Source organism: Lepisma saccharinum, chromosome 6 (genome assembly GCF_977018435.1).
Source record: "Lepisma saccharinum chromosome 6, izLepSacc3.1, whole genome shotgun sequence".
Taxonomy (NCBI): Eukaryota; Metazoa; Arthropoda; class Insecta; order Zygentoma; family Lepismatidae; genus Lepisma; species Lepisma saccharinum.
Genome location: NC_139234.1, coordinates 29,230,806 through 29,239,017, shown reverse-complemented (window position 1 = coordinate 29,239,017; position 8,212 = coordinate 29,230,806). Strand labels below are relative to the sequence as shown.

Genomic DNA, 8,212 nt, shown 5'->3' with positions numbered 1-8,212 from the left:
TCCATTCACCTTTTTCTTAATATTTTTTTTAATTTATTCTCTTGATTTCTCTTGAGTTTGTTGGATTGGTCAGTCGGTCGTCAGAAATAAACAACTGCTAGAAAGATTACTGATTTTCTGCATGTGGTTGTTGGATCGGCTACTTTGTTTGCAGGAGTGGCTGAAGATAAAATTTTCACCCGGGCGAGATGGAAATTTGGTCCCCCCTACTTTCCACATTCCTCTAATATAAATCACAACCATGTTATATATTTACGGTTGTAATGATGAAAAATAATAGTCTTATTCGAGGGGAAAGTTTTTACTAAATATTTTGCAAATCGACAATAATATTGAATATTGCATTCCTATGTTTATGGTGATTTTGTCAGGTTATCGAATGTTGAATTGTGTATGCCCAATAGCATCGCTCTTTTTGTGATCGACGGAAAATTCGCCGCGCTATTTCAAATTTGTAAAAATTAATATTTTTTATAAAATAAAGTCTCCCATAGCCTCATTTTTAGTAAAACGTGTTCATAACTTGGGTTACCAATACATTTAGCATCGCAAAAAAAAAAAAAGAGCGAGTATTTGAGAGGGTTATAAAACACCTGGACGCGATGCTGAAGTGCACACTCATAAAGTCACCACGAGCCGCCACTGCTTGCAATGCAGAAAACGTCGAGAAATAGCAACTTTTTTTAAAATGACCATTCGGTATTTCCCGACTGCTCGAGATCTCGAAAAGTCGGGAAGTCATTTCCCGAAGTCGGGATCGGGCGGGAAACTTTTTTTCCGATCCCAGTGTCCCGACTTTTCGGGATCCCGCACACCCCTAGTTACAGCAGGAAAAGAACGTGACAGCAGACACTACCATTTTTTCCCCCCCCGATCCCAACTTGAGAGAATCACCGCAACCGTCCGTAACCATTTATTGTTGCTGTAACTGGCAACATTTGTTTGACCTCAAAATGGTTCACCCTCCGGCGTGATCGGAAAGTAGGAATGTAAAGTTTGAATGTTGTGCTGAAAGTTGAGTTAACGGATGCTGCTGTATTTTTTCTGAATAGAAATTTGTGAATACTGTAACCGAACGAAAATTGCGTGTATAATCTTAATTTGTTTCTGAAACCAGAAGTCAGGTAAATAATTTTCAATATGGGATATTGTATGGGAACCAACTAAAGAGAAAATATCAGATTGTAATTAAACATGGGTTCATTAAATATTTTGTTGATAAGTGGTTTTGATCTCTGTATTTTGTTGATTGGTCTCGCAGTATGTTTCATCTGCTTGGTAAAACTGTCAAAGCCGGGAATCTGCTGTAACTCGTTTATTCTGTAATTGTTGACATTCGTACTTACGTATTCTATATTGCGAAAAATTGTTTAACAAGGGATTTCGCTTTTTTTTTTATCGAAATTGGTATCTATTGTCGACATGTCGAGTAATTATTGTTCGTTCTTTTCTCTCTTCCTGAACACGCAAAATGGCGGGCAAATCTTGACTAGCGTTGTGTTTCAAACAGCAAAGCAGTGCTTCAACCTTCTCAACAGAAGAATTCCCGCATAGCCCTAAAAACCATTCACGCATAGCCCCAAAAACCATTCGGGATAGTATGACCATCCACGAATAGCCCCAAAAACCATTCACACACCATTATGGTAAGGTTAGGTTAGGTTGCAATATAGTGAAAAAACTGGGTAACATTATCGGGGTCGGGTACCCTATTCTACACCCTCGAATTTTGAATTTTTTTTTCTTTCATTATGAAGGTTATGTGATCCTATTTGTGAATAAAAAAAAATTGGAGCGCGGAAATAAGTATTTACGACTGTACAGCCGTTTAAAGTTGAAATTTTGTCGTTTGAAATGGTTCGCAATTATTTCCAATTTCTAGATCGTGATACTAACACGACACCAAATTTTAACTATCGATCTCAACCTAACTGAACTAACCTATCCACGCGCCAATGGTTCGTGGGGCTAGCGCCAATGGTTCGTGGGGCTAGCGCCAATGGTTCGTGGGCCTAGCGCCAATGGTTAGTGGGGCTAGCGCCAATGGTTCGTGGGGCTAGCGCCAATGGTTCGTGGGCCTAGCGCCAATGGTTCGTGGGCCTAGCGCCAATGGTTCGTGGGGCTAGCGCCAATGGTTCGTGGGGCTAGCGCCAATGGTTCGTGGGGCTAGCGTCAATGGTTCGTGGGGCTAGCGCCAATGGTTCGTGGGGCTAGCGCCAATGGTTCGTGAGGCTAGCGCCAATGGTTCGTGGGCCTAGCGCCAATGGTTCGTGGGGCTAGCGCCAATGGTTCGTGGGGCAGCAGACCATCTCCCTGTAAGTCAAGTACAATGTCCCATATGTCTCGTCGAACAAAGCCCTCTATGTCCTTCATCCGTTGAACGTGTGTCAATCTCATATTTAGTCCTTTTGTATTAATTCAATGTCACACAAATCAATTGCAATGTCTAAAGTCGCACAAAACAATTGCAATGTCTCAAATATCCAATCCGCCAATAAATTACATAAATAATATATTGAAATCGCAAATTATCCCATTGCACAAGTCATTCATTACAAGAAAAAATTGCAAATTATCCCATTGCACAAGTCAAAGATAAGAAGAAAAAGAAAATGTTCAGACGTGCGCCTGTGACATGAATCTAAGATGCGCCATGATCAAATCCTTGCAAAACCCTTTCGACGTTACATAAGGAATCTAAATATTGAAAAACGTAAGTTTCCTAGCACGTAGATCTAAAAAAATTACTTTCCGCGCTATTTAGAAACATCGTTTCTTATGAAGAACTAATTTTCGTAACGAGAATATTTGAAATGTGCGAAAAATCGAGGGTGTAGAAAAGGGTACCCGAGCCCATTATCGTATGAGGGAAACGGATTCCTTCAAATTTATAGGAGAAAGTACTTACGGAAATCATTTTCTTTAGCGTTGTGGAAGTTCCTGAATATAGATTTGATCCATTTTAATGTGAATGCGTGTTGTTTTCTGCGAAAATCTCTGTCCGACACGCTGTTTCTGTTCCCGCCATTTGCTTTCTGCATGAGAGTGCAATGTTCCGTGTGTTAGGATGATGCAACCCCGTAGCCAGTGTTTCAGTCTCTCCGTGTTTTCACTAGAACTACGTGTCGAGTATTTTTAATTTTTTTTGGAACGCGTTTACAATACCGGACCACTCTCCAATTGCTATGAAATTTCGCCTACTCACTAATTGAGACCTCCTAATCACGAATCTGCGTTTAATAATTGGCGGTCAAGTATGGAAATCGATAAAAAAATGAAATAAACTATGTTTTCTTAACGTAACGTAACCCTACCATAAGAACAGCAGCTCCACGGAACAAGCCGTTTTCCCCGAATGGGTGTCACTTATCGCACAACACTGTAGCAACATTGTGTTCTGACGTCGCAGGAGAGAGCTTTTTCATGTTAGGCAATACAAGGTAATGCGTCTCTTAGCGAAAATATTAATTTTTCTTTGTATTTATGTTAATGGAACCTAACATTCCTAACCTAACAACGTAGGCATTCCTCGTCTGACAATATTCAAGGTTGGGTCAATCCATATGAAATCATACCAGCTGGTTGCTTGACCATTTTTAAAAAAGTTTATTTTTTGAGAGGCGTGAGCCTCATATATTGACAGTTCAGAACCACTCTTATTTTATTTTTACTATCACCGATTTGAAGTTGGCGGGCATTTTTTTATCATGGCGCGCGTCATTTTCTCCATTCGTAAGCATCAGCGGCAACTTTTTTTTCCCTCAGCTCTGGTAAGTCCTACGACAATGAGACAAAATCTGTGATGTTAAGCACATTATAGGCTACAATTATATTTCTGTGTAATTTTCTAAATATTATTCCTTCATAATAAATTTTAAGGTTAAAATTGTGTATTTTAATCGCTCAAAATGACATTTTCGGACATTTTTTTGAGGGGGAAGGGAGTTTACTTGACACTTGAATTTTTTTGCGCAAGTACCTGTGTACCAATAGAGTACATCAAAATTATTTGAAGCTTGAGACTTTAATATTTGTTTTTCTACAGGGTCATAAACATGTACTTTTTGTTAAAAAAGTCCAAGTTCAGGGTTAAATATCTCTGGTGGGCAGTTGTTTAAAAATCTGAATCTGAATCAGTACTGTGCAATCGTGGGCTGTTCATGCTCGTAAAGATAACCCCAGCTGAACACGATTCCGATAACCTCCATCAGTTGCATTTCGCGGCCTTTCATTCCATTCTCTCACATAGCTGAGATTTCTTCAGCTGGGGTTATCTTTACGAGCATGAACAGCCCACGATTGCACAGTACTGATGTCTACACATTCATCCCCATAAAGTGCCCTCAGTCTCAGATGAATGTCAATTTCTAGCACATTTTCTGCGTTTAGAAACTCTTATCACTAAACGCTACTTCAGGTACTTCACCGACATTGCATGGTTACATGCTGCCATTTTCCTCGCAATAGTTCAGCACCCCCTGGCGATGGAAGTTTGAAACCTTCAACTGAGAAGCGGGAAAGTCTTATAAGTGCAATGTATGGTTGCTCAAAATCCAAAATGCATTTACAAGGTAACAAAGAAAATAAAAACATAGGAAGCGTTACTTTTCAGCACGCCCTCGTATATATACTTTATTGTAGATCCATTTCAGGATTGTAATGTTGTTCATTGACATTCCAAATTACAGTTTGCAGAATTTCAACACAAAATGTTAATAAGAAATGAAATTAGGTATGCCATATTTAATGCAAAACGTTTGAATTTTTCACGAGTTTTGTATCTCCTAAACCAATTAAATCTCAAACTCAACATTTTTACTGAAGTTACTTATCCTGAAGTACTGTATTGTGTACAAATTTCAGATTTTTAAACAACTGCCCACCAGAGATATTTAACCCTGAACTTGGACTTTTTTAACAAAAAGTACATGTTTATGACCCTGTAGAAAAACAAATATTAAAGTCTCAAGCTTCAAATAATTTTGATGTACTCTATTGGTACACAGGTACTTGCGCAAAAAAATTCAAGTGTCAAGTAAACTCCCTTCCCCCTCAAAAAAATGTCCGAAAATGTCATTTTGAGTGATTAAAATACACAATTTTAACCTTAAAATTTATTATGAAGGAATAATATTTAGAAAATTACACAGAAATATAATTGTAGCCTATAATGTGCTTAACATCACAGATTTTGTCTCATTGTCGTAGGACTTACCAGAGCTGAGAAAAAAAAGTTGCCGCTGATGCTTACGAATGGAGAAAATGATGCGCGCCATGATAAAAAAATGCCCGCCATCTTCAAATCGGTGATAGTAAAATTAAAATAAGAGTGGTTCTGAACTGTCAATATATGAGGCTCACACCACTCAAAAGATAAACTTTTTTAAAAATGGTCAAGCAACCAGCTGGTATGATTTCATATGGATTGACCCGGTTGCAAGATTGTTGTGCGTAAAGGAAGAGCATTAACGAATTACGAAAGAAAGATGGTTCCGACCCGAATGGGTGTCACTTATCGCACAACACTGTAGCAACATTGTGTTCTGACGTCACAGGAGAGAGCTTTTTCATGTTAGGCTATACAAGGTAACGCATCTCTAAGTGAAAATATTAATTTTTCTTTGTATTTATGCTAATGGAACCTAACCTAACAGGCCTAACCTAACCATGTAGGCATTCCTCGTCTGACGTCAATATTCAAGGTTGCAAGATTGTTGTGCGTAAAGGAAGAGCATTAACGAATTGCGAAAGAAAGATGATTCCGAATTGCTGTGTATGGACAATGAACGTGGTAAATTGCAAGGTTAATTTACAAGTTCTACACGTAAATGCGACGTATTAGCATAATTTCAAATCCGGGCACGAAAGTAGATATTTTCCGGTGAACGAGGTTGCAACACTGCATACATCGACAAAAAACACTCAGAACGCCCCCTAAACCAGTACGCTATCACGGCCATAATGTGTTACAGATTCGAAACAACAAGTAACAGTAAGTACACATAAATAGAAGAAATAGACATTATCTTAGTTAGAAATGCATTATTTCACCTTAAGAAATGTTCCGCATTCGAAAATAACACGTTGGCAATGTAAAGAAGTCTGAAATATATGATTCGTAGGTGTTTCCCTCATATGATGATAGTACCAAAAACTGTGTTTGGAAACACTTGGCTAGAGTCTAGTTTACGTCCTTCTTGCGCACTCCTTCTTGCCCGTTTACAACACCTTGCTAGCAGACAGCCGGCGCTCCGGCATCCGTAGGGTAAGTAAGTTTTTCTTTACACTTTCTGTCACTAACCATTCACGGGAACGAGGTATGCCTACGAGGTTAGGTTAGGTTCCATTAGCACTCATTTCACCCCTAAATATGTGCTTCATCATCGAAAAATGTCCTCAGTACGTTCAATCACGCATATCCGGACAACATCGGTTTTTCTCGTTTTTCTCCTCCAGGAAATTTTTCCTCGCCTTGGGATTTAGTTTGTTGAATTTCTTATACTATAACCTTTCCAATGATATATGACACGTATTCCTTATGAATAGGACGTAAAGTAGACTCTTACCAAACACTTACCGGGAATTACGTCATCAGATGCTTGCATTATCCGGTTCAAGTACATGATGGAAATTCAAGCAACAGCTTTCGTGCATCGGTTGGACATTATTATAGAAAAATACATGAATTAGCGGCCAAATACATTGAAAAATGCGAGAAAACACTTTTACGACCTTCCGAAATTACACAGAAACTCAATTCTGTTAGGTACTTTCTCCTGTAAATTTGAAGAAATCCGATTCCCGGCTTTGACAGTTTTACCATATGTTTTTTATAATACCTTTAATATGTTCACAAAGGTAAAGAAGGTACATTAACTTAGTGTATCCCATACATACAGTATGTAACATTCTTATTTGTACACATGGATTTTCAAAGAAAATGCTTTAATATCTGAAAGGAAATGCACTCTTTTGAATTTTTTTTTTACAATTCAATAACTAATATCATTAGGAACATAAAATCTTACCCAAATTCTGTATAACCAATGACAATAATAAATTAAATGAAACTGAAAGAGAAACATGCCATTTCTTGTACAATTTTATATTCGTACACTTAATAATATAATAGAAAAAAAGTATATTCAGAGCAAATTGACTGGCAGTTCTAATATTTGATGCATATCCTTTGGCTTTAATTACTGCTTTACACCTGTTCTTCATATAATAAACCAGTTTCCGACATGTTTCAGAGTCTAAGGAGGGCAAGGGGTCAAACATTGATGGCCAAGGGCACCTGCAGAGGGCTCAGAGTGGCAATTATTTCCCCTCGATTTTATTTTATGGAAATAAGAATGCACTTCATAAAATTTTCTCGCTCGTTTCGCTCGCAATACCTCCTTTTCTTAGTCTCATCAAGTTAAGAGCCCTAGCTAGGGAGCGGCAGGAGTCGGCCCTGGCTGCCGAACGATCTAAATAATAATAGTTGTAAATGAGAGAATGCCATGGCACCTCATGGAATTATTTGCACCCTATTAAGTCAATATTGATTAAAAGTTTTCTTGTTTGCTTCACTCGTTTGATTGTTTTCTGTAATGCATTGTAAATTAGCAGAGAAAGAAATAAGGGTTCTCTTAATGGATTTTGTCTTAAATGCATGAACAATTGTTCGGAGGAAACTGAGCATGCACATTTGGGAGACAATTTATATAATTTTTGTTGTTGGTTTGTTATGAGTTGGATGAATTGATTATGTAATGAATATAAATAATAGACCTATATGCTGTAGATATATATATGTATTAAAGAAACTTTGCATACGTACACAATTTACTGTTGGCATGCATTTTCTTACTTTACATCAATCCATTTTGAATATGTGTAAAACATATGTTGTACATGAAAGTTATACATGTTACATGTAGAAAAATAATTTTCAGAATGCATTTATCATGCATTTTCTGCCATTCAAAAATATTGTTGGTGTACTTGTTTTCCATTATTAATGAATGTGAAATTGAACGTTTTTTTTTTTAAAAAATGTTTAATATAGTTTGTTCCAACACGAATGCTTTAACACAGACTTCTACCCCCTTTTTTGTGTAATTTACGAGGATGATAACGTCTTTGACAGCTACTACTACTAATAATAATAAGTCGTAATACTGTCATTATTATTATTGGTATGTTTAACCTGGTACTTGCCCCTCCC

The 8,212-nt window shown here is 37.5% G+C and overlaps 1 protein-coding gene across 1 annotated transcript in view; it reads left to right on the top strand.

Annotated features, from left to right (window-relative positions):
• Positions 1-952: 952 nt before the first annotated feature.
• LOC145988648 (uncharacterized) overlaps positions 953-8,212 on the top strand; it is a 30,516-nt gene continuing 23,256 nt past the window's right edge. Inside the window, exon 1 of the mRNA XM_083123699.1 lies at positions 953-1,124. The gene's annotated coding sequence lies outside the window, so the exon portion shown is untranslated. The remainder of the gene's footprint in view (positions 1,125-8,212) is intronic.